At 42.8% G+C, this 27,598-nt stretch overlaps 1 long non-coding RNA gene across 4 annotated transcripts in view; it reads left to right on the top strand.

The window, feature by feature from the left end:
- Positions 1-4,286: 4,286 nt before the first annotated feature.
- LOC125620395 overlaps positions 4,287-27,598 on the top strand; it is a 44,686-nt gene continuing 21,374 nt past the window's right edge. The window contains exons 1-3 of one of the 4 annotated variants that reach the window (XR_007352025.1): positions 4,327-4,533; positions 5,897-6,039; positions 6,581-8,461. This is a non-coding gene — a long non-coding RNA (uncharacterized LOC125620395). Of the gene's footprint in view, positions 4,534-5,896; positions 6,040-6,580; positions 8,462-27,598 lie in introns of those variants that run through there. The other 3 variants (XR_007352027.1, XR_007352028.1, XR_007352026.1) reach the window with 3 other exon arrangements.

The raw sequence follows: 27,598 nt of genomic DNA, 5'->3' as shown, positions 1-27,598 counted from the left end.
CTTTGAGGACTTGGAAATGCTTCTCTGAGCCATAGTTTCTTATTCTACCAAGTGGAGATAATAAGCTCTCTCTCTAGATACTTCTGAGGGTGAAATGAGAAAGTGTAAGTAAATTATCTGATCTCCTACAGAGGCATGAACTAGAGAGGGCTTCTTCCCCCATTTTTCTTCCTTCTCAGGGGTGTAGCCTGCCCTGTGTGGGGAGGTAGAGGAGATCCCTGGTTTACACGGGGTGGAGAATTTTGCTCTCTGATTCTGGATTCTTACAAGGATGGATTCTCTCTCCATGAGATGGGTAGTTAGCCAGGCCACGGGGTTACCTCTTTTCTGCTTCTGAAGTCAGTTGGAACCTTGAGCAAAGCTGAATCCGCCTCCAGTTTCCTGCCTCTTCTCATGATTGCAAACATTGTGAGCTGAGCAAGTGTCTCTGGTGGAGTCCGTCACAGTCTCCTGCCTCTGTTTTGTGTCAGCATCCGCTGGCAACAGCAGCAATTCCCTCCTGCTGCTGCCTAATGGATGCTCTTCTGGGTTGGCATCCCTGGCTTGGGGTGGACATGCAGTGGTTCAATTCTCCTTCTAGGCTGATGCAATGTTGTACCCTTTGCCTCAAGGGCCACAGCCAGGAGGAGTCACACAAATGGGATAGAGTTAGCCCTTTCCTGCTCTAACCACGTGGGACTGACCATGGTTGCCTGGACTTGCTGTCCCCTGTCATATCTCAGGTCTTCCTCTTCTTCCCCTATGCCTGGAGTGCCCTGCCCAGAACTTTGTCTAGAGAAAAGCTCATCACTCAAGCCAGGGCCCACTGCCCTGGATCTCTAGACCCAGAGGACAGCCAGTCCTTGGCTTCCCTGTAACAGCTTCCATAGCTCTGCATGTTGTCTATTATCCTGCCCATCTCTCTTACAGACTGGAAGCTCTATGAGCCATTCCTAGGTCCTGATCTCTGGGCCAGAGTCAGGACCATTTTCTTGAGATTGAGCTGAGCTGAAGTCCTGGGGAGGAAGGAGAGTGGTTTTCATGACCTCCCCAGTGAGGATGGATTGGGTTGGAGGTCAGGCAGGCTGAAGCAGGCCATCTTGAAGCCACCAGCGGAAGGTATGGCTCCTTCTCTGTTTTGGTTTTGCTTTTGTGGGCTTTTCATTTCAGAAGTTAATCTAGTTAATGCCAGCAATGTCATTTTGGCAAGCCAGCAATTTCCTTTTGCCCTTTATTTAATGAGCCCCGCCCCCTCCCCAATCTCTATAATAAAAGGCATGCAGGTGGGTAATTACAGAGGTGTGAAATAGGGGTGCTGGGCCAAGGCCAGCTAAGCATTCTGGAGCATCCGCTGGGGAGGGTTTTAGGGAACTACCCAGTCCCACTATTCAGTTGCAGGTAGAGAAATGGAATGTTCGAGAGGGTGAGTAACTTGCATGAGGCAACACAGCAAGTAGGAGGTAGAGCCAGCACAGGAGCCCAGGTCCTTAACCCCTTGCTGAGGTCCTTCCCACTACTCAATGCCAACACTGTTTCCTTTGTATATCCTGCTGAAAATTCCACAGGAGTGCCACCATCCATCCATCCATCCATCCATGCAGTCCATAGATACTTACTGAGGGTCTCTATTGCATGCTAGGCACTATGAATAGCTGTGACCAAGGCTGTTGCCGCCTTGTCTTCACAGAGATTATCTTCTTAGGTCACAGTCTGACACACAGCCTGATGGAGGCACGGCATGTGATAATAGGTGATTTCAATACAGAGTGGCAAATGCTAAGTTTCTGTAAGGATCAGCCTCTGTAGAAACACAGAAAACGTCCAGCACCATAATGAATCTTGAAGGATAGGTAAGAGTTTGTAAAAGGTGCTGTGTGAAGACAGAGAAAGCTTTTTAAGGAATCTGAAAAGATATTTACCCAAATGTTAATAATGCTCATTTCTGGGGAATGGGGTTTGAAGGGTAATGGGAGGGAGGGATGGAGGAGAAATTTTACTTCCTATTCTACTTTTGGTATTGTGTGAATTAGAATGTATATGTACTGGCATTTTAATAAAAAGATACTTCTATTTTGAATTTTAGGGAACAACAAATGTCTAAATGTGACAAATACAGTGTTGAGGGAGAAAAGAATAGAAGGTCATGGAGGTTGGCTGAGGTCCATCTAATGTTCTGAAATGCTGGGCCAAGACTTTGGACTTGAACCAGTGGTTAATGAAGTAAAGGTAGAGGCCAAATCCACAAGACCTTGCAATGCTTGAAACATAGCAGATGCTCAGTTAATCCATACCTGATTTTGAATGCAAAGGGCAGCTCTGCTCTCCTCTTGGGTAACCTTTCTTTTGCTGGGCCCAATGGCATATGCATATAATCCCACTGCTTTGGGAGGCTGAAACAAGAGAATCAGATCACAAGTTTGAGGCCAACCTGGGCAATTTAACAAGACATTGCCTCAATTAAAACATAAAAAGGATAAAGGATGTGACTCCGTGGTAGGGTGACCTTGGGTTCAATTCCCAGTTCACAGAAAAAATAAAAGGGCAGGTCGTATAATATGGAGTCATTTGAGTTTTGAGATAGAAGGCTTGAAGGTGTGGGGCTTTGCCACCATGTGCTGATGGCAGCGGGAAGCCTACTGTAGGGAAATACATTCCTGCAGAAGCAGACGAAGTGGCAGGAGAAATTCTATAATATAAAGAGAGATAAGAAGGGCTGAGGTTGTGGCTCAGAGGTAGCACGCTCACTTGGCATGCATGGGGCACTGAGTTCGATCCCCAGCACCACATAAAAATAAAGTAAAGGTATGATGTCCACCTACAACTAAAAAATAAATATATATATATTTTTAAAAGAGATAAGAATACTGTGATTTCTTCTCAAACCTGAGGAAGGTGGAATGGGTCCAGATCCAAGGAACGTGGCATAAGTTGAGAGCCACTTTCTTATAATAGGGAAATTCCTAAGACATGGACTTTTCCAGAACAGATGAATTTTGTGTGTGTGTGTGTGTGTGTGTGTGTGTGTGTGTGTGTGTCTTGTGGCTAAAATCGATCAAAGCAGGTCATTGCCAGTTTTTACCTCCCACATGGAGTCTGCTTCAGCATCTCCCTATTTCAGTGACAGCAGGAGGGAGCTTCCTACAGTGCAATGTTGACTGGATTGCTTCAGGATAAAGTTCAGGATCCTCACTCTGGCTTGGGGGTGCTTTGTGTTCTGTTCCTGGCTCATTTCTTCAGCCTCATCTTCCACGGTCTTCATATCCTACTCTGCAGCCCGTTCAATGGCTTTCAGTTAACCTTGGGCCTCCATTCCTTTCTCTCTTTGCTTACATCAGCATTTTCCTTGGACTATCCCATCCTACTCTCCACCTCCCACTTGTCAGATGTATTCCCATCCTTCTTTTAAATTTCCATCTTGAAGACATCTTCCCTGTGAAGACTTTTCCAGTCACATCCCCACTCCCACCAGTATCTTTCTCCTCTAAATAGACTTACTCATTTCCTCCTTGACACCCTGTGCCCAAAGTACTCGGCACAATTAAATTCACTTGCTATCAGACACACTGTCCATGATCACTGTTTAAAGCGCAATGACATCTCACTGAACAGAGCATTCGCTTATCCATCTCTCCCCTACCACATTCCCTTCCTCCCTGACTATAATCTCATGGTGTCAGGGACCTTGTTTGGCTATCCCCCAGCACAGAGCACAGCAGCTGGAACATACTAGTATGTATTCAGTAAGCATTTGTTAAACCATTGTGTGAATAGCAGATCACCTCTGTAATGATTTCTCTTGTCAAATAAAAATCAGATCACACCACTATGTCCTTTCACCTCAAGGAGTGTCGGCACAGCTGTCTGCACTGGGAGGATGTGGAGGGCTGTTCTATCCCTGCCTTCTGCCCTTGGATAGTCCTCTGCCCTGCTCCAGATGTTAGTTTCCCCATCTCGTTCATTGAGGGTAATAATCCTTGTGCTACTTCTCCATAGAAATGTTTTGAATCTCAAAGATAAAGACTCAGATCCACTCACTACAAACTCCAGGCAGCACAAGCATGTTGGTGGACAACAGCCTTGTCTGCCCAGGCCACGGCTAAGCTTTGGGGGGCTCCTCTCCTACCATCAGAGACTCTCCCCTCTTCCAGCTCACTTATATTGTGGGGCTCAGAGAATGTTAATTATTAGGTTGCAGCCCACCTGGAGAGCCTTAGATGAAAGCAAACTCAGAGTGTAAAGTCTAATCGATGCCCAGTGCCTGGCGTCAGGGCCTTGGCTCACTCTGCCTGGAGATGGATCATTAATCCAGGCACTCTGACCTGGAACACTGGGCCCAGGAAGTCCTGAAACATTCCTGACCACCCACGGCTCCCACCATTAGCCCTGCCGCTGACTTGCAGAAGTTTACATTCTCAATGTTAGATGAGACTCAGAGAGTAGCTGGTCCAGACTCCCAGCCACGGCAGGAATCCAGGCTCCACTGTGCACTGGATGCTCAGTCTCTGGAGAGGTGTTCTTGAGGAACAGCCCTGGGCGTGGAGTGGACAGATATATGTGAGTTTGAGCCTTGCCTTCCTCTTCTGTAAAAGAGGGATAAGGTTATCTAGCTCACCAGACTGATGTTTAGGAATAGATTAATTTGCCTGAAGGATTTTTATTTTGAAATTAATAAGAAGGACGGTCATATGGGAGGAGTTATTGTCATTCCTAACATCACAAGGAGTCCCTGGGATACAGTCATTTCTTTATGCTCAGAGTCATCTTGGGTAAGGTGTTGCCTCTCTGTTGGCAAACTTTGATGATCCCTGGGCCTGAAGTAGAAAGTAAGGACCCCTTTCCTCATGCTCAAGGCCCTTCACTCTGTAGCGTCCCCTCCTTTCTCAGCTGCATCTCCTGCTTCTCCCCACCCATCAACTGCCTTTCACACACACAAGTTGACTTTGATAGCCCCATTAGCTTGGCACACTGGGGCTCCGCTCCCTTTACTTAGGGTGCATTTCCACCTGTCTTTCAAGTCCATCTCCTGAGAAGCCTTCCCAATTCCCTACTACAACCCACTGGTGAAATCAGGTGTTGCTTCTTCTGGTTCTCATGGAATGCCATGGTTTTTATTACCCTAGAACAATAGCATATCATTGGCGTTTAAGCTATTTTTCTTCTTGGATGAAAAAGGAATATTAAAATGTAACTTCCCTGGTGGTGGTGGAGGAACTAGATGATTACTTGTTATAGCTAATCACAACAACAATATAACAATATCAGTCATTGGTTCCTTGACATGACTTTTTTTTTTTTTTTTTTAACAACTGAGTACCTAGGTGCTGGACAAATTTACTCTAGAATTAAACCAATCTGAATATAATTCTATATCCTGGCTATAAAAAGACACGATGGTACTATCAGAGTTTTTCAAGCTGTGATCTCTGGCCATGTGGTTTGACCATGCAGGGCATGGCATTCCAGGTGGGGCCTTCAATGGAGGCCATGCTTTACCTATATCTCACAACTCCATTCTCATTGATTCCATACCTTGTCTGGTTCCTAAGGGCCCTTCTGGCTCTGATCTCCTGTGATGCCATGATTCCATGGGGGAGGCAGGTGACTGGGAGAATGCTGTGATGAGGAAACAAGATGGAAGGGGCCATCAGCCTGGCTGGTCAGGTTCTAGGCCATGGTTTGAGGATCCCAGGCACCTGGGGCAGGTGGAGAGGGCAGGGCTTTGTCTATCTTTATATAATGCCTCAATGGTGCCTTGTACAGTGTTCAGCCCAGAATAGGTGTTGAGTATCTATTGAATGGAGAAGAAGGTTGTCCACAGAATATTTCTTCAGACTGGATTAACTGAGAGGATGCCTGGCTTAATCAGACTTATTCTTCTTCCTTTCTTGGGGAAATATCCATTGAATGGACTCACCAGCCCAGAAGACTCTCAAATTCCGATTTCTCTGTGGACACCACAACAAGATCACCCCTTCAAATTGATATATGGAAGCTTCCTAGAGAAGATCAGGTCTTAGGAGAGATGGAGGCCAGGGGAGCTCCCTGCTCAGGGGAACTGAGGTAGGCAGAGGTCCTGAGGTGACCCTCAGCTTTTGAGAAGGTGTCAGAAATCCCTGAGACAATATACAGCAGGACTCTGGGGGAGTTTTGGCACCTTCGTCCTATGTCCATATCCATGAGTGTAATTTCAGGTGGGTCTTCAAAGGGACTAGCTATAAACTCCAAAATGGAGAAGGATCTGTCTATAGAAGCTGAGGAGCTGGGGCAGCCCAAACTTGTTTCAGAAAGGAGCCCAGGATGATCATGGACAAGGACAGAATTTCTTCTTCAGAGTTGAGGAGGGTGGTAGGAAGAGCTGCTGGGGTTTACAAGAAGGAGTAAACACAAGAAACAATTTGGGAATAAGGGGAGCCTTGTGGGCCACCCTCAACACTGCCTCATTGTGAGCTCTTAGAGGACAGGACACGAGGCTCTTCTCTATCCCCTTTAGACTCAGCATCAAGCTTTGCAAATATTTGGTGCATGATAAACACTGCTTGAACTCAATTTTCCCTATTCTATATTGCCCTTTTATTTTAAGCACAGACTTTTTCTCCCTCAGATGGATTTCTCCCATCTGGTTACAGAAACTGAATCAGTGGAAAGAGAAATCCTAGGATGCTGGAATTTCAGGAACGTTTCCAGAATGCCAAGAAAAATAACTCTGTGATGAACCAATGGCATCGTGATGGCAGATCTGGAAAATGCATTTGACTGTCTGAATCACAATATCATAAGATCACAGAAACCTTAAAGTCATCCAGTCTATTCTGTGATGGTACAGATGGAGAAGCTGAGACCCTGGGAGGGGTAGAACCAGCTGGTAGCAGAGACAGGACTGGAACCGAAGGCGGCAGCCATGTACCCGGCTCTGATCGGATGCCAGGCCTCAGCTGCTGGGCACTTCTAAGAGCTGTCTGACATGTGTAGCTCTGCCTTATCAGCAGGAAGAAAAGATGACAGCAAGCACTCTTTCCTGGCCAAACATCCATCAGGACCCACATAAATATTTTCCCAGAATCTGCATGGCCGGCATCTGCTGGCTGGCTTCCATAGGACAGTAAATAATTCAGAAGACTGGTTGCTTCCTGACCACTTTCTTGGGTGTGTTCTCGGATGACTGTGTTTTTTGGAGTGGACTTTAGAGAGACCTTGATGAGGCAGTGAACAGAGTCCTTATGGGACTCTCTGATGGCAATTCCTGGTCAGGAAAGAATTGCCCGTGGGGTCTTGATGTCAACGCATTTGGGGTAGATGATTACTGTTACTCAGTCTGAAAGGCCTTTCAAGTGGGGCCAGGAATTAGTTTCAGGGATTAGGGTGGGATGAAGGTAGAGACTCTGGGACCCACAAGTCAGAAGAAATGAGCTCAAGTATGGTAAATTGGGTAAACTTGATCAAAGGCATGTTTGGGTCTTGGCAGATAAGCTGCTGGGGAAGAGAAGAATATCATTGGAGCTGGCATGGCCTCAGGCTATCAAAGTGGCCAATCTTGGAGCTAAAAGCTCAGAGGGTAGTGGTGTCAACCCCGTTCATTCTGACACCTCACCCAGAGCATCTGACTGAGGCTGGTGGTGAAGTATGAAGGCCTTAGTACCTGCCTTTGTCCAGCATAAGGGGAACAAGTCTGGAACTGAAGGAAAAGCACTGGACCCAGAGGGCTGGAGCTCAGAGGACCAGTACCAATGGGGTCCTGTCTGAGCCTCACAATGGCGATGATAGGGTGTCTGATGTGTCTTGACTTCCAGCCTTGTTTCCTGAAAGAGGCCCAATCTGACGTCCTTTATGTGGCTTTTGAGGATTAGGAACGGGACCCTTTAATTCCCACCATGGGCTTGTCACCTAGGCATTTGACAAAATCTTTTTGAACCAGCCTGTAAGTGTTGTACACTCTCCAGGGATGGGAGCTCCTAAATTCATTTCCTCCTAGGCTGTGTTGTAAACTCATTTCTCCTGATTTGGAAGGAAACAGAATCATGGAAAGAGTATGGGCATTGAAATCAGATGAACCGGATTCAGGTACAAATTGAACCAGCTGTGTACGCTTAGCCAAATCTCATTTTTCTCATCTGAGGAATGGAGAAATGATCACTGAAAGACTGAAACAAAGTAACATGCATAAAGTGGGAATCACGGTTCCTGGCAAAACCTAGATAATCAATAAGTGATCACTGACTTATTATTCAGCTTGAAGGAAATGAGATCTAGGACTTATCTTAGATCTGTCTGAGTCAGGCTGTGTGTCTTTGGGAAGTTACCTCCCACTCTGTGCCACAGTGGAAGCCACCCTCATCACTAACAGGGGGAAAATATTGTCCACTTCACAGGCTGTTGTGAGGTTTTAATGGGATGCTTGTTACAATTCTCGGGCTTGTACTTATTCCTAGGTTTAGGGGAAATTCTCATTTTATAAAGGATTAAAAAACTGTGAATTCACCCTCTACATCCTAATAGATGTGAAAGACTCTGATGTGAGGGTAGAAGAGTTCTCCTGTCCATCCCTTCCTTTCTTTACCCCTCCCTAATTCAGGCCTTACCCCCTCTCAAATGGACCCCCTCCCCTTAGATCTCTCTCCTGCAGTATCTCTTGCTCCAGTTGATTTTCCCCACCACAAAAGGACACACATAAACAAAAAGCTGACCCCTCCACTCTCCTATTCAAATCCTCCTGTTGTGGTGGTCTTCAGGAGGTTCCAGAGTTCAGCCAGGCCAGCCTTCCCACTCTATCTTCTAGATTCTTCCCTGAAGCCCCTTAATTTACATGTACGTTTGCATTTGCATGTGCATCAGAAGAAGTTCCCTGGGTTCCAATCAGCTGATGAATAGTTATATGGGAGTCCTTTGTCTGTTGGGTCATCTTCTGGCCCTTTCTCTGGGCTTTGGGTTCCCTATCTGGGATGTCTAGGATTGAACTAGATGATCTCTCAGGGCCTGCTGTGGTCTGAATGATGGCATTTCCTCCAAAATTCCTCTTGAGGGTTGGGGGTGTAGCTCAGTGGTAGAGTGCTTGCCTAGCTCATGCAAGGCCCTGGGTTCAATCCCCCACACAAGACAAAACAAAAGTTCATGTTGGACTTAATTTTCAATGTAATAGTGTTAAGAGGTGTGGGCTTTGGGAAGTGAGTGATTAAGTCAGGAGAGGTCTGTCCTCATGAAGAGGATTAGTGCCCTCATAAAAGGGCTCAAGGTGGAAGGGACCGCTGTCTTGTCCTGCCTTCTGCCACGTGAAAACACAACAACAAGGTGCCATCTTGGAAGCAGAGAGCAGCCCTCACTAGACTCCAGTGTTGGCTTCATGTTTTACTCTCCAGCTTCCAGAACCATAAGAAACAAAATTTTCTTCTTTATAAATTACCAGTCTGTGGCATTTTCTTATAGCAGCACAACTAGATTAAGGCAGGGCCTTTCAGCTCTCAGGCATTTTAACAAAATTTGATGCCCTCCTGGGTGACTGGGAATTCTTTCTCTTTTTCTCTCTCATCACATTCACACATATACACAAATATGCAGATACCCAAGCACTCATATGCAAATTTTGCACAAGTACATACTTCCTGTATGTTCAAACAAGTATTTTCATGCACACATTCTTATGTACACGTGCAAATATTGCTTCATAAGGACTCATGCTTTTCTCTTTTCTAAACATCCTCACATATATATGAAAACAAAGCCTGTTTTATTCCACTGAATCCCTAGCATCCAGAGCAGAAAAAGTCCTCAGAACACATTTGTGGAATGAATAATGAATGCTCTCCCTCCTCCCAATGATGCAGGCATTTATACATGTTATATCCATAATATGCAACTATGAGCTGCACACACTCAAGGGTGTGGATGCGCCGACACACATTAGATATGCCCAACACTCTGATTCCCACCCACATCCCGGTGTCTCAGATCTCCTTCAAGAGCTGAGAGCTAAGGGAAGTCTTTTCCCAATGCCACCCTGAAGGTCCCCTTGTCAGGTTTGGCTCAGGGACACTCACAGACCTTGGTCCAGGTGTTGGGGATAACTCCACAGCTTTATATTCGGACAGTGCTCTGTAAAAGTCAAATCACTTTATTACATGATATTCCACTTGGTCTTCTCAGCTGGCCTGAATGGAGACTCCTAGCAGTGGTTAGCTGTCCTCTCATGTTGCAGCCAGGGTAACAGGGACCTGGGGAGCTTAGGCCATCTGTCCAAGGTCACAAAACCAGCGAGCAAGTGAGTTGCCTAAGCAGAACCCTCTCTCCCCTTCCCTCCCCACTCTCTCCTTTGCCTCTCCCAGTGACTGTTTTAAGATGATTATTTATTCTTCAGTTGTTTTCTCCCTCTAATTTATTTCTTTCTTTATCTTTTTTTTTTTTTAGTCCCCTGTTTCCGCCTGCAAAGAGTAGGGTTTCAAGAGGGAGTGAGGGAAGCCAAGTTCACCGTCAGAAGGAAAATCTAAAAGTAACTTTTCTTTGGAAACCCCAGCCAAGATTCCTGCCAAATGAAATGAGAACTTCACTCGTTCGCACACACCCACCTTCACAAAGAACCAGCTTAACTTGCAAAAGGAAAAAAAAAAAAACTTAATAGAGTTAATATATCTACTTCAGAGAACAGATTAAGGCCCCTCTGGCCATATAATTTGCCAACTAATTAAAAAATTATTTGCACTGTTTTATGATTTTAAAAAGTTGCGTCACTTTTTTGTTTCCTGGAAGGAATCTGTAACATGCAAGCCTATGCTGGTTGCCAGGGCTTTGGGATGGCTGGCTAGTGTGTGGGTCAGTCTAACTGGTTCTTTCCCACAAAGATAGCACTGTGGCAAGGGTAGGGACTCCCTCTGGGACTGAAGATGTGATAGTGGCACTCTTCCTGGCTCTAGCAGGTTTTGGGAGAGATGGTAGAGTAGTGAAAAAAAGACCACTATCTTTGGAGTCAGACTGGTTTGAATCTCATTTCTGCCCGATAATGATCATATGACTATAGGCAAGTCACCCAAGTCACAGGTCACAGGTCTCGGTTTTCTCATCTGCAAAAAAAAAAAAAAAAAAAAAAACAACAATTTATAACCCTGTATTGGCAAGCTATTGTTAGATTAAGATTAGCATATGTAAGGAAACAGGGAGATCAATGAACAGTAGATAGCATCAGATTAGCTAACCTAGCATTTGATTCTACTCTGTCCTACATTTCTAGGAGAAGCTTATGAGGGATAATGAGACACAGAAGAGGCAATAAAGAGAGCCAGGCTCCATTTCTGGCTCTATAATGGAAATTGCTCTTCTCTAGGTCTTTGTCATCTATCAGAATATCTCCAAGGGGCTATCCAAACCTGTAGACTGTGTGTTGGTCAAGGGTTAAAACTGGATCTTTTCCTGTTTCTGCCTCTGGACAGGAACATAGATCAGATATACAGTAGCTGCTCAAAGATACCTTAGCTGATTGGCCCCGCCCACCACTGATCATCCAAGCCCAGAGCAGCAATGGTTAATTGAGATGCTCTCATGCCTAGTTGTGTACAAGGGATGACTCATGAAATTTAAGGTAACTGTTACATTGAATACATTAGAAGCATGGGGATATAATCAAGAAACACCTTCCATCCATCCATCACTCTGCAGGGCTGACTCTCTTCGGTAAAAACTGGGTTCTTGTTCCACAACTCTTCTGTTTTCCCTTGCATCATGAAATTCCCTATTCATTAAAAAAATCATAAAACATTGTTTCTCCTCAATAATTAACATCTTGTCTAGGATCCTACTATTATTGTGAGTTCATTTTCTGCTGCTATTACAGAATGTCTGAGACTGAGTCATTTATAAAGAACAGAAATTTATTGCTCATGGTTCTAGAAGCTGGGACATTTAAGATCAAGGGGATGGCATCTGGTGACAGTCTTCTTTCTGCATCCTTGCATGGCAGAAGTGCAAAGAGAGGGCAGGAGATTGAACGCATAGCCCCAAGACATTTTACAATCCATATTAATCCGTTCATGAGGTGGAGACCTCAAGAACTAATCATCTCTTATTAGGTCCTACCTCCTGACACTGTGGTATTACAAGCTAAGTTTCCAACACTCGCTTTTGGGGGACGCAGTCAGAGTATATCACTACCATTAGCCATAATAGTGGTAATAAACTTCAAACTTCATTTAAAGGCAGTATTTTTCCTCACTATCTGCTTGGAACTGCTGGCCAGTCTCCTGCAGTAAGAAAGAGGATCAGTGTCTCCTTTCTTTTTCTATCAAAAGCATCTAATTCTCCTATATTTGATAATCATTTTTTTTTATTTCTCCATTGTCAGAGATGGGGAAGGGGCAGGAGAGTTCCTACTAGACTAAGGTAGACTTGAAGGTTCAGGTTCTCTCTGAGTTTGGCAGGCATTTAACTTTTCCTTCGTTGGGTGTTTTTATGGGTGTTTCAGAGAACTTCACGCCCTGCCCTTGGCCCATGCAGGTGATCCCTTCAGAGGGGTAAAAGCATTTCTATTCTCCCTGGCTTTATCAGACTCTTTCCTAGCCCCCAGACATTGGCTAATACCACCAACCTTGTTCTACTGAGTGCTGGGGTCTTTGGTCCCTCTAGATTGTCTTGGGACAGGCATGGCCTAGGCCATTTTCTTCTTTGTGGGGTCCAGATCTGGTTTCCAAAAAATGCTTCTGCATTTTCTGCCTTGATCAACTCTGAGGATGCAGGTTTCCCCTTTGCAGCAACCTCCCTTTACTCTGCTGCTAGAACAGCTGGCCAGCTCCCCTCTAACCCTTTATATTTAGCAGTGGGAGTCAGATTCCAGTCCATCATATCTCCCAAATACAGGGAAAACATCAAGCTATCCAACGATTCCATTACCGCCACTTTTCCCAGGCTTGAGTTAAGGGAGGAAGTGGATAGAGAGGCACCATGTACTTACAGCTCTTTCCAGAAATCCCATATCTAATCCCCCACTCGGTCCTTGGCCTCTCCCACCTCTTTAATATGCCGGAGGTGGGTGGTCAGCAAGGAACCACGAGAGCAGTTTTTAGCACCACCTTTGCCGTCCTCACAGGGTGGTCTTGCATTGCACTTGGGGTGTGTTATCCATTATCTGGGGACCTCACATGATATCTGGACTAATGTAGTTAAATTTTGAGATTGGCTTTGTGTGCTGTTTTTCTCCCCAAGGCAAACCTTCGAGGTAGATATTACTATCTTCATTTAATGGATGAGGAAACTAGTCTGAGGCTAAGCAAGTAACTGTAAGCATACAACTAGTTGGAATTGAAGATTGCATTAATAGGATTCTAAAACCCGAGTTTTTCTTATCTTACCATAAAGACTGAGGTTTTCCCTCTGTGGTTGGTGGATAGCCTGATAGTTGAGTGCCTACCACACAGACAGCTTGAACTTCTGTGTCAAATTCGGGTGTGACTGTCAGCTACTTATTAATCTTCAAGCCTGTTCCTATCCACACCTATTTCAATGGGATGTCATTTAGGGCAAAAGCCTTCACCATGCCTGGTGAATGGCTTTGGAAGAACCTAGCAAATAGTCTGTCTTGTGCTTGACCACATCATGAGTTCCCCTCCTAGTATTTTTCCAAAGCTTTTATTTAATTTTTTCCCCCTGCTTTTTAAAATCTTGCTGATTATTGTATTGGAGAGAGACCCTTGATTGACATGACCCCTTGTCAGCACCAATAACACATTTTTTAAAAAATGTTCATTTGTTGACTCATCTGTCTTTATTTGGTTCTCTTTGTTTGCAGTAGTTCTTAGTAAATATTGAAGGTTTGTTGGATTCATACCTTGGCTGAACAACATGAATTTGGGGGCTGGTTAGGAGCCCAGGAAGGAGGATGAGGAGAGAAATAGGCATCTGTGGGGGCAATAACATCAGTCAGCCACACTTCAGAGTCTCGATTCCCCGGGCAATCCAGCATGAGTCACCTTCTGTCAGCCTCAGTTTTTCTCATCTGACCAGCAAGAATGAGGGTCCCCATCCTGCCAGCCTCACGGGGAGTGTAAGATGAATCTCCACGGGATCAAGGATGTGGGAAGGAGTGTCGAAGTGTCAAACGTGTGGGTTTGGTCTGGGAAAACAAAACTTGTGACTCAGCCTGGTTCTCCTCAGACACTGGGATGGGGGACCCAGGGAACCACCCTGGCCTGTGTGTGAGTCTCAAACAGAGGCCTCTACGCTCTGGAATAAATTATCCATAAGGCAGAGGCGTCAGGGCTGCTGCTCCCTGTCTGGCCTCCTTGGCCATCTCACTTCATGAGACATAAATCCCCAAGACTCCCTAGTCATTTCTAATCTCCATCAGTGTTTAGTTTTTAGTTTTGTGCCCCCCTTTCTTTCCTGCTTGTTATTTTATAGGACTGTGGGTCAGAAGGGCAGAATCCAGCTACAAATCTCACCGCTCTCCCTGCAGAGCCGGTGGGACAGAAGGAGGGAGCTGGAATAAATTGAAGCACATATGCCCCAAGAATCTGAGCCAAGGCCAGAGGTATTGCCGTGGAGGCTCTTCCAGAAAAAGTGGGGTCTGGAATTTGTTCTCTTGGTTTACCTGAACCTCTAGATTCAGAGTCAAGAGAAAATGGGGAGTGTGCTCATGTGATGAGGACACTGGGCATGGCATAAGACTCATTTCTATCACATCTAGCTGGGTGATAATGACCAGGTTCAAATGGCTATGAGCCTCATTTTCCTCTTCTTAATGGAAACAATGATACTTCTTCATAAGTTGATTGACAGGACCAGTCAGGAGGATGTAGGCCACTGTGTCTAGTACACTGTCTGGCCCTGTGAGGCATTCAGTACACAGGGCTTTCTCCTCCCTTCAGCCATCTGTGACTGGGAAGTCATGGATTTGTCATCTAATCCTCCTTAAGACTCTCTTGAATGTGAGCTCCTTGGAGGTCGCCACTTGGGCTTGTTGCCCCCCAGATGGATCCTCGGTTCTAGTATAAAATGCCTAACATCTGATCTCTGCTCAGTGAAGAGTGACTGAGGGATGAATGGATCCAAGTTCTCTGCATACGAAGGAGAGAACATTTCCACTGAGTTGTACAGAATCAGAAGGGCTGACGAGCAAAACACAGGCTCATGTCTTCACTGTTAAGAGGAAGGGACATAGATTCATGAGGGGTAAGTGACACCAGAATCACACCAGAAGTCACAGCAGATCCTGGTCTGGAACCAGGCCTTCCCCTGCCCCATGTGATGTCCTTTGCCCTACACTCTGCTGTTAGCCATGTCATCAAGACAGAAGAGCGAGATGGAGAATTAACAAAAAGACAAATATAAGAAAAGGAGAGCTAAGGGAATGAAATCTTTCTGCTCAGGTCCAGAGATAAAGAGGCAGATAGATAGACACAGAGACAGACACTCAGGACTCAGACCGAGAAGGAATTAAATCCCAAACAGACTGGATGGACAGCCCCAACTTTTCTCCAGCTCTCTGAGAACTCTTCCCCACTTTCTGGGGCTCAACAGTGCACTTGACCTTTATCTATGTAGGTGTCAGGATGGAGTAATATTGGTGTGAATGGGGAAGCCTCAATGTCTACTTGAAGCCAACCTATGTTGCCTAACTCAATCTGGATAGCAAGACTGCCTTCCTCATACCTGCACAGTGATGCTGTTGAGACCCTCACTACTCTTTTTAATATCTATCTTAATCACAACTGTCATTATCTTTCAAATGTATATTGTGTGCTAGGCACCGTGCTAAGTATTTCACGGGTGTGAATGTGGTTACCCCTCACAGCCATCTTCATTTCACAGAGGAGGAAAATGAGGTTGAATAATCGGCCTACGGTCACCTGTGAGTGAGGGAGAAACCAGCGGGACAAAGCCCATCACCGTCTCTTCTCACATCTCACTTCAGCTTTTCTCCTGCTGCTGTTTTAGATGTTACCTTGCTTTCACTGAGCTGAACAGATCTTTCTACTTTATTCAGACTTGCTTCCCACTCCATGATGTCTGCAGATATCCTAAATGAAATACTGTTCTAGGCCCCGAGTGAGGGGCTACGCATGCAGATTTAGGAAAAGGGAGATTGACATTTCAATAGAAGACTCTAAGTTGGTGTGTTAAGTAGAAAAAAGAAATACATCTCCAGCATCTGGAGGTTTGGAGAAGAATTTGGAGACATTTGACCTCTGCTCGAAGGTTGAGTGTGTGACCACCACAAGTAAGACTGGACATTCCAGTTAAGGGAACAGAGAGGAATGTGCTGGGGAGATATGGGATACTAGGGGAGCCAGGGGGGCTCCCAAAGGAAAGAGCTGGAATGTGAGATTGGAGAGGGATGCCAGTCAGGTTGTCAAAGACTTGAAGACCAGGCTGATGATGGCTGTATTTGAGGCAGTCGCTTGGGTGAGATCTTCAAGAAGGAAATCTTGCTGTACTCTATGTTGACTGTCACTTAGTAGGGATTTAATAAAGTCAGCTGATTGGCTGATAAAGGTACATGTCAAAACTTCTCTATAGCACCAGAGAGTTTATTGGAGACATTTTTGTTGAAGGCCCAGCCCTTCTCTTTCTGCCCTCAATTTCCTTCAGGCTGGGACTTTGCTGCTTCTGGCTACACATGGTGCTCCTGGCTCTGGGATGTGTTGGGCTCAGAATTTCTGCCAGCCTTCTGGGCTTCTTATGAAATCTGAGATTTGGGCTGGGCCCCCGTTTCCTGACACAGGCCTAAATCACTTCCCCTGCTCTGAAGTCTACTGTGCCTTCTCACCACTCACCACAGCCAGAGGTGTCTGTTGCCAAGTTGGGAAGGGTCAAGCCTCCAGAACTCCAAACTCTGGGATGTGTGTTGCTAGAATCAGGCCTGCAAGAGGTTCCGGGTCCACCCTCAGCCCAAGAGAAGTGCCCAAATGTACAACCATGGACAGCTTTAATAACTTGGAGCTACCTCATTGGCATAAACTCTCAGTTTTAGTTTGCTATTTATAGTTACTTGTAAAATCAATAACACATTTTTGATTGGAGACTGTTAAATTGGTCTTCACTTGCCAAGGGTCTGGGAAAACCACTGGGTGTGAACGCTCTGGGCATATACAAAAAAGCTTGATTGCACTTTGTCCATCCTGGGTCCACAATGCTCCTTCCATATAGTCCCTCCTGCAGCCTTGCTCACAACCAGCCTCCAGCTTCCTACATTCTAGAACCTTCAAGACCTGGTAGCAGATACTCTGGCATCTCCCACTATCTTAGAATCACAGTATTTCAGAATCTAAAGATCTCAGAAGCCTACATGATTAAAGTCCAAGAATATTCAGATTGTAGACTGTGAGAAACTTGGAATTCTAAACAATCTGAAACTTTGCAAGGAGTACTAAGATATGAAATGAGGATATCAGGAAATGAGGAGTTTGGCTTGAGTCTAGGTCTCTGTCTACTATTGAGGTTCAGAGAAGGCTGAACATGTCTAGTTATTTGGTGGGGATGGGGAGTGGCCAAGTGGTGCTTGGCAGTGGACAGTAGACCTGGCAGGAGAAGGGAAGGGCAGAAACTGCAGAGAGGAGCAGAAAGTGCTGCCCTCTAGCTGGCCAGATGTGTTCAAGAGAAGTCAAAGATACCTGTTGGGAATTCGGGATCTTGGGGCAGAAGACAGTGAAAATTTGAATTATCACTATTATGTAACCTTAATTCAAGTCAGACTTAGAATTCTGGACTCCAATGGCTTTAGAATTTAATTTAAGGCCCCTGGAATTTTAGGTTATCAGGGAGATTCAATATAGAATTATATCTGGAATCTTAAAAACATAGATTATCAGAATTATAATATCAGAGAATTCTAAGATATCATAACTTAAGGGGCCTGTAAATGTATGTATTTCAGTCTTCTTATAGTGGAATAGGTTAGGGTTTGGGGAGAGTCTGGGTTCAAGAAGATCTGTTGGAGGTAATTGCAACTTTCATGGTATATTTTAACATCCAAAGCTCTAACTGGACATAGCAAGAAATGAGGGAAGGAAAGCAGCAGCACGTGGTTGCTTTTTGCAATAGATGTATAAAGAGGATCTTGGCTTAATACTTCTCAATGCAGTTAACATTCAGTGACAAGAGATGTCCAACCTAGTGTTTCTACTTATCTTCGTCTGTTTCTGCTGCTGTAACAAAATACCTGAGACTAGATAATTTCAAATGAACAGAAATTTATTTGCTTATATGGTTCTGGAGTCTGAGAAATCCAAAAGCATGATGCTGACATCTGGCAAAGGCCTTTGTGCTGCATAATCCCATGGAGGTGGCAGATGGCCAAGAGAGGGCGAGTGTAAGAAGGCAAGAGCTGAAAACACTTTTGTAACAAACCAACTCTCATGATAACTAACTCACTCTCATGATATGGGCATTAATTTATTCATCAGAGCAGAGACTTCATGACCTAGGCACCTCTTATGAGGCCCACCTTCCAACATGGTTGCATTGGGGATTACATTTCCAATACGTGGACTTTGGGGTACACGTTGAAATCAAAACACTACTTTATGTTGAGGAAATGGAAGTCTGGAGAAGGAAAGTGATTTGTCCAGTTTGAAACAATCAGTTAGTGACAGATCAGATCTGGACAGAGATCCATGATGCTTGACTTTTAGCCAGTTATTTCCCTTCCACTGGTCTGCCTCTCCTCGACTGAGGTCTCTCATTTCATTCTCTTGACAGCTTTATGGGAAGCAGTTAGTATATCACTTAAATGGAAATATAAAGGACAATAAAGAAAGGAAATGGATTATGTGATGAGAGCTCTGCACAAAATTCACAGTGAGGCAGAGGGTTTTATCCTTATTGGAGCCCGATTCTGCTTTTCTGTCATGGACCAAGTCCTGTCCTTCATGTGCTGAACCTGGACTTTGGTCACAAAGCAAGGCTTCCATGTAGTCACAGGCCAACCCTTGACCTTGGCCAAAGACTGAGTCTTGACTTTAATTACAAAACAAGATACAGCAGAGGAAAGAGGAAAAGCAGGCCATACTGTCTGCTGAGAAGAAGACAGGCCATTTCCTATACTGAGACAAATCTTCTGGCATAGGGAAAGAACACTGGGATCTGGAATACCCCTGACTGCATGAGGAAGGGATTTCTAAGAAGTGCATTTAAGATTTCTAGGTCACCATAGATGAGAAGCAACTTACCTGATTGGTAAGTTTGGGTGGAATTTCTTAGTGTATAGAACTAGCTCTCTTTCTTCACCTTAAGAGCTATCTGCCAACAGGAAGCACACGTTCTACTGTAACTCCTGGCTCTTGTCCTTGTAGATAAAGGTGAGCCTGGTATAGAGCTGCTCTGCTTAGTTGGTTAAGACTGTCTACTTGTGGGGGAAGACCTAGGCATGCTGTGTCAGTCAACACATACTAACTTTTACAAATAGCTCTCAAAATACAATAAAAATTAATTTCTTGCACAAATCACTACCAAATGTGTGAAGAGTACTCTAATCCATGCATTCATTCAGGATTCAGGTTCCTTCTGTGTGTGGCTTTGGAATCTTCTACAACAGTATTTCTCAATCAGGGATGACTCTGCCTTCCCGGGGACATTTGGAAGTGTCTGGACATATTTTGGTTGTCTCTGCTGTGAGGAGTGAGGATGCTATTAGTGTCTAATAGAGAGCAGGAATGCTATTAAACATCCTACAATGTGTGTGTCAGCCTCCAACAAAGAATTGTCTGTCCCAACCTGCCAATAGTGCTGAGGTTGAAAAAATCTTATTTTTGGGTCTTCTGGGTCATTCAATCAGCAAATGAAGTAAAAGAAAGGAATAGAGAATGAAATTCATTAGGATGTTACCGGTTTTCAGAGAATTGGTGTATATAGCATTTTGGTCCACATCTAACTGGCTAGAACTAGGGAGTAAGGTTGGGAGATAGAGTCTAGCCGATGGTTAGAGGATGGGCATCTCTCCAGTCTCTGCCACAAGACCCATTTGCCTCTAATTATAATCTATAAAGGTACAATTTTGGCTTCTATATTCTCTTTTATTTCTTCAAAGATTCAGATTTAATCAGCCATGGACTCAATTACGGAATAGGACAAAGCGCTTTCCCTCTTTCCTCTGTTCACTGTTCTACACAGTTAATAACTTTGACCTCACAGGACTTGTGAGGGTTTCTCTGCCCTCTATTCCTACATTCTGAAAAGTGATCCCTCCCCTTCCAACCAGAGTAAGACTTTGAGGTACCCCATTCCAGAAAATAAAAGTTCATCCTAATCACAACTTGGTTCTTCTAAGAAAGGAAAAGGAAAAAGTTTGCAAGAAGTTTTAACACTGAAAGTGGGTGGGGTTCTGGCAACTCTCTCAGCTACTCAAAAATTTCCTATGAGAATTGAGAATGGCTGCAGAAAGGGCCGCTGGTTGAGAGGTGGGGCAGTACACATCAAGTTTCAGTTCTGCCCCTCCATGGATGTGTGCAACCCTGGCCACATTCTCTCTCTGAATCTAAGGGCCATTGTTACAAAATGGGTAAAGTGACTTTTGTCCTGGCTCTAAGTGTCAATGTATAAGCTTATCTGCTGCTTTATTTCCCTATCTTGGTCCCTCTCCCCCTCTATGCAGATCCCTTTTCTGGCATCAACATACACTTAAAGAATGGGATCTTGCAGGTGGTTGGTTTAATGACCTTCTCTCCTCCTGTGGAATTCCGTTGGCAGAGGGGAGTCCTCAGGAGGTTGTCATAAATAACTAGGCCCTTATCCTCACGTCGTCAGAAGGAAGTTTGAACAGTGATTGATGTGACCCATTTGGCAGCAATGGGAGCCCAGAAGAAGGCTCATTGCAGATCAGCTTATAAAGATTCATGTCAATCCAGCCTGACTGGGGAGCCAAACCAGGGTGTCAGACTTCCCTGAAAGCCTTGCTCAAGAGTCCCTGAGGCAAGAGCAAGCATTTCCCTCTGGGTGAGAAGTGAAAGGAAAGTCTGTGGGGATGAAGAACGAAGAAAGGGCTCTATATAACAGTTCAGAGAGAGGACCTTGTAGAGTTTCCAATGGAATCCTTACAAGGATTTATTCCTCTTTTTTTCTGTCTTGCTCAGAATATCCAGAATAGGGATCAGCATACAGCAGGCAACATTAAAACCTGCTTGAATCAGCATGACATGTTCATGAGTTGAATACTGTTATATGGTTTGGGTATGAGGCATCTCCCCAAAGGTCCTTCGTTAATGAAGGAGGTGAAATGATTGGCTTATGGGATCTGTAAACTTCATCAGTGGTTTAATCCACTTGATGGATTACTGCTGTACTAGGTGGAATTGTAGGCAGGTGGGGCATGGCTGGAGGAGATAGGTCACTGCGGGTTTAGCCTTGGAAATTATACCTTGTCCCTCGGGCTTCCTCTCACCTCTGCCATGAACTGATCAGCTTTCCTGTGCTATGTCCTTATGCCATGATGTTCTGCCTCCCTGGGCCCAGAGCAATAGAGGCAGCCAACCATGAAGGGGGCCTCTGAAACCATGAGCCCCAAACAAATGTTTCCTCTTTTAATTTGTTTTTGTCAGGTATTTTGGTCACAGGGACAAACAGCTGGCTAACACCAATATTCAAATTATTTTTTTTTGGTTGAGACGAAACAATTGTGTGTTAAAAATGGTATTCATAGTAGGAAAATATTAGACCTACGAGAATTATGCGTCTCTTTGTTCAGCAACAGTGATTGCTGAAAGGAGGAACAAAAGAGGGAGGAAGAATGTGGGGGAAGAGCCTGGGACAAAACTCTGCTGATTTCAAGATCTGGCTGATCCAACCCTTGATTCCCCCAGGACAGAACTCATTAAAGATTTGTTGACTTAGCTCAATATGCAGCTTGAAGCTTTCTGGGCCTATGGCTGCTCCTACCCACACCCCACATCTGAAACCTTCTCCTCCAGGCAAGGTCTGAGCCTCAGCAAGACTCCCTCCCTCCTGTGGGCCTCTTGACTCTTCTATCTGAACAAGAGGTTTCACTGTAACTGCTAGCAACTGGGAGCAAATACCTCTTTTATAAACACCCCAGCTATACCTAATCTCACCTGCAGCTGTCAAGAACCCCACAACCCCCCGGCCTGTATAACAGACAGATCAGTAGAGAAATACGTCATAGCCCCCAGGGGAGTGCAGTTTCTAGAAAAGGATACCTCTTCTTCTTAGGTCTCCAAGTAAGAGAGGAGTTTCTCAGAGATAGACCTCTGGATGTTGGGAGTGCCTACAGGAAAGGGGTCAAGAGACTTTCATTCCCTGTCAGATGCTTGCTGATGTGAACCTGCAGACCCATCTAGACCTGCAACTATAGCACACCAGAACTCTGGGAAGTTCTAGTTAGAGTTTGGCCTCTGTTCATTGGAATTTGAGGGCACACAAAGTAGAGACTGCCATCTTTTGCTGTTGCTTCTGAAAATACAAACAAACAACAACAACAAAAAAAACTTCATTGGGATGTAGTTGACATGCTACATATTTAAAATGAACAATTTTATAAGTATTGACATTTATATACACCCCTGTAGCCATCACCACAAAAAAGATAGTGACTAGATCCATCACCCTCGGTTTTCTTTTGTAGAAGTTTGCCCTTTAGTTATTACTTCCCCATTTCATCCCCCTACCCACTCTTCCCAGGCAACTATTGATCTACTTTCTGCTGTAATTGATCAGTTTGCATTTTCTAGACTTTTATATAAATAGAATCATATGGTAAATACTTTTTTTGGTCTGAATTCTTTCACTCAGCATAAACATTTTGAAATCCATCCCTATTGCTGCTATACCAATAGTTCCTTCTTTTTTATTGTTAAGTAGCATTTCATGGTATGTATATACAATAGTTTATTCATTCACCTGTTGGTGGACTTTTTGATTAATTCCAGATTGGAGTTAATAAAGTTGCCTACAATTGTTCATGTGGAAGTCTTTTTGTGAATATATATATATTAATATGTCTTCAGTGGAATAGTTAGATCATATTGTAGGTGTACATTTAAAAAAAAACTGCCAAATTATTTTCCAAAGCACTTCTGCCATTTTACATTCCTATCAGCAATGTACAAGAGTTCAGTTTCTCCATATACTTGCCAACATCAGTGTGATTGGACTTTTTAATTATACTCATTTATGTACGTGTGTATTGTTTTTCCATCATGATTGTAAAATTAGTAATAATAACAAACAACTTTTTATATGCTTATTTGCCACCCACATGTATTTTTGGTGAAATGTCTGTTCAAACACTGTTCATGTTTCATTAAGTTGTTTCTTTTCTTTTTATTGGGTCTGAAAGTTCTTTACAGATTCTGGATACAAGTCCATTATTAAATGCAACTCTGTAAATATTTTCATCCAGTATGTAGCTGGTATTTTTATTCCCTTGAGTGTCTTTTGACATGAAGAAATTTTGACAGTGTAATTTATCAAAAATTTTTTATGAATCTTACTTTGATGTGTGTGCTAACACTTTTGCATATCTTAGGATCACAAAGATTTTCTTCTGTATTTTTTTCTAAAAAGTGTTATACACTTATGATTTACACTGAGGCCTATGACCATTTGAGTTAGTTTCTTTTATATATGGTGTGAGTTATGGATTGAACTCACTCTTTCTTTCTTTCTTTCTTTCTTTCTTTCTTTCTTTCTTTCTTTCTTTCTTTCTTTCTTTCTTTCTTTTTCTTTCTCTCTTTCCTTCTTTCTTTTGTGTTGCCTGTGCATCTTTAATTGTTCTAACGTTTGTTGAAAAGATTTTCATTTCTTTCCTGAATTGCCTTTACATCTTTATCAAAAATCAGTGGTCCGGATATATGTGGGTCTATTTCTGGGTTCTGCATTCAGTTTCTTTTATCTATTTATCTGTTTTGGGTCCAATGTCATACTTTTGATTACAGTGGTTTTATAATAATTCTTGAAATCAACTAGTTATCCCATTTATCCTTCTTCAAAATTGTTTTAGTTATTCTAGATACTTTACATTGCCACATGGATTTTAGGATCAGCTTGTCAGTGTGTGCAAAAAGCCTTCTGGGATTTTAGTTGGGGTTGAATGAATCTATAGATTAATTTGGAAAGCACTGACATCTTAACCATGTTGAGTTTTATGACCCCTAAGCAAGGTATGTCTTTTATGTTTTTATATCTTCCTTTCAGTGTTACTTTGTAGTTCTCAGTGTACAGGTCTTCATCAGATTTATCCCTAATTATTTAGCATGTTTTTGGTGGACACTGTTGTAAATATACTTTAAAAATATATTCCTTCTAGCATTTTTGCTAGTATATGGGAATGTAATTGATTCTTGTATATTGATTTTATATTTTACAATCTTGCTCAATTTACTTATTGATTCTAGGTCCTTTTTCAAAGATATTATTATTTTCTACATAGACAATTATATTGCCTGGGAATAAGAAGAGCTATTCATTCTTTTCCAATGTTAAATCAGGTAGAGTTATTACATCAACACTTTTCTTTTAAAATTGTTTTTGTTATTATAGGTCCTCTGTCTTGCCACACAAATTTTAGAATCATCTTCAATTTGGGTTCCTTTTATTCTTTTACTTCCTGATTGCTCTGTCACTAATATGTAGAAAAATGTTGAAAAAGTCAAAGTAGGTGTCCCTTTTTATTCCTAATATTAGAGGAAAAATATTTAGTTTTTACCATTAAAATGTTAGCTTTTTCTTTTGGTATATATCCCTTTTCAAGTTGAAGAAATTATTTTTGATTACTATTTTTTTTCAGGAGTCATCAGATTTTATGAGGATGTTGGATTTTATTAAAATAATTTTTGGTTTCTATTGTTCACATGAACTTTTTTGTCTTATTAATATAGTGAATTGTATTTTTTAAAGAAAATTTTAATTGTGGTAAAACTGTAAGGTTTGTCATCTGAACTAGTTTTAAGTGTATAGTTCAATATTGTTAATTATATTCACACTGTTGTGTAACAGATCTGCAGAACTTGCATTTACTTTTGAATACTTAAACTCATCTGCATTCTTTGGAAAAACTTCACTTGACCATGTTTTATTACCTTTTTCATATATTGGATTTGATTTGTGAAATTTTAATATGGCTTTGATTTCCTAAAAATTTGCTTTGAATTTTTCATCTGTGTTTGAAAGCTATTGGTTTGTCATTTTCTTTTCTGGTAATGTCATTATCTGGTTTCAGTATCAGGGCAATGCTGGCAACAGGTAATGAGCAGGGGAAGCCTTTCTCCTTCGATTTTCAGAAAAAGTTTATGTAGAATTAGTATTGTTTCCCCTTAAGTGTTTGGCAGAGTTCAGTAGTGAAGAAACTAGAGTTTTCTTTGTGAAAAAGTTCTAAACTACGAATTTTATTTCATCAATATCAATGGTATCTATTTCTTTTTGGCTGAGCCGTAGCAGATTTGTGTCTTTTAAGGAATTGGTGCATTTCGATTGAGTTGTTAAATTTACAGGTATAAAATTGCTCATGCTATTCTGTTATTAATTTGTTACATTTGTAGAATCTTCAGTGACTTCACCCATCCATTCCTAATTTCGTAATTTGTATCTTCTTCCTTTAACCCAATGAGTGGCTGATTAGTTATTGTTGCTCTTAAGGAATCAGCTCTTAATTTTGTTGATTTTTTTTCTATTGTACCATTTTCTATTTTACTGATTTCTATATCGAACTTTACTATTTTGTTTCTTCTTTATGTTTAATTTGCTCTTTCTTATTACTATGTCTTCAAGTTACCTAATCTTTTTTTCTGCTGAGTTTAATGTACCCTTAATCTTATCCAGAGCCTTTCTTTATCTAGAACATTGTATTTTACATCTTTAGGGACTTTTTGAGTATTTTTGACATCTCCCATGTTTCTACTTTACTCTGAATGTATAGACTACAGTTATAGTAATTTTGACATCCTAGCCTGCTGATTTCAAATCTTTCTCCGTTCTTGAACTGTTTTGATTTATCAATGATCCTCCTGTGTGCTTGCTTCTTTGCAAGTCTGGTAATATTTGATTAGATACAGAAATTTTGACTTATCTTGTTGGGTGGTGGATCTTTTTTATTCTCATAAATCTTCTTGAACTTTTTTTTCCCCCTGAGATGTATTAAATTACTTAGAAACAGTTTGATCTTATCAAGTCTTGCTTTTTTTTTTTTTTTTTTTTTTTTAAATTCGCTTGGCATATCTGAGCAGTCTAGTGGAATTATTCCCCACTACTGAGCAAGACCCCTTTTTGGGAAAAAGTTCAAATGTTTCGGCATCAAAAGATCTCTGCTGTCTTGGAGCCTGGTGGGGTGACCCACTTCTGAAGGGACAGCAGGCACTCTTGTGGAATTTTCCAGGGAAGAAGATGGTCTGTTTTGTGCCTGCCTCCCCAACTTCCCCCTGGCCTTTGGAGAGTGTAGAAGAAGGCTTCCATGTTCTGTTATAAGGAAAGGACAGAAAGTAGAGGAGACAGTGGAAGCCCTGATAGTTTTGGACTAGATAAGGTGACATGCAGCCAGGGAGGAAGCATGGACTGTGGAATAGAACAAAGGGAGACCTGGCTACCCCTCCCTGTGGGGTCCTCAGGGATTGAGGAAGCTGGCATAAAGATAAACCTCTGCCTCCAAAAACTCATAGTTCACATTGTCTACCAGGAGACTGTGTTAGTCAGCTTTTTTTTTTTTTTTTGACTGTGACCAAAATACCTGACAGGAACAATTTAGAGGAGGGAAAGTTTATTTTGGCTCACAGTTTCAGAAGTTTAGTATGGTTGGCCAGTTCTCTTGGTCTGGGCCTGAGGCAAGGCAAAACATCATGGTGGAAGGGCATGGCTGCAGGAAGCAGAAGAGAGAGACAGGGAAAGGAGTCGTAGTGAAGATGAAACCTTCGAAGGCGTGCTCCTTCCAGTCATGCCCCACCTGCCTACAGTTACCACTCAGCCAGTCCATCCAAATTAGGTTTTAGCTCCAGAGACCAATCACTTTACCTCTGAAGATTTCTGCATCAAATCAGGAGCTTTTGGGGGACAACTTGTATCCAAACCATAATAGAGACCAACATGTTTGGCAGAGGGCACCAGCAATAGAGGGCCACCGTGCAAGAGAAGGGACCTCTTCTCATCGACAACAATCAGCCTCTTTTTAAAGGTGACCTCCACTAATCCTCTTACTTTCCTTTCTTACCTCTCAACAAGAAAGGCTTAGACCCAGAGAAGAAAGACGAGTAAAAGATAAGACTGCACTCCCTTCCCATTCCTGTAACTTGAGTTATAAGTCTGGCAAACTTTGAAGGGAGGAGAGGAAATTCTATTGAAATTAGATATGAGATTGGAGTTGGGAACTAGACTGGACTGGGGTTTTAGTAACTGATATCGATAGGAAAGCCATGGGATCTGCCTGGAGATATTTTTAGGAGATGAGACTGAGAGATTGGATAGATCATAGTTAACTGCAGTGACCGGAGATCATAAATTGAGTGAGATTTATTCTTAGACTCCAATAAATTAAGTCTTCTCAATAAACTGGTTATAGCTAGTCTGCTAACATTGGTTGCTGAACATTGACATAGGCACTGTGCCCAGTGCTGAACATACATTATCTTAATTGCTCTTTGCAACCTAGAAGATAGGCGGTAATTTACTTCCTCTATATTACAGATAAGAGAAACTGAGGCATGACTGACCTAAT

This window comes from Marmota marmota, unplaced genomic scaffold (assembly GCF_001458135.2).
Source record: "Marmota marmota marmota unplaced genomic scaffold, marMar, whole genome shotgun sequence".
Classification (NCBI taxonomy): Eukaryota; Metazoa; Chordata; class Mammalia; order Rodentia; family Sciuridae; genus Marmota; species Marmota marmota.
The sequence above is the reverse complement of the archived record's forward strand: the minus strand, read 5'-3'. Positions and strand labels throughout refer to the sequence as shown.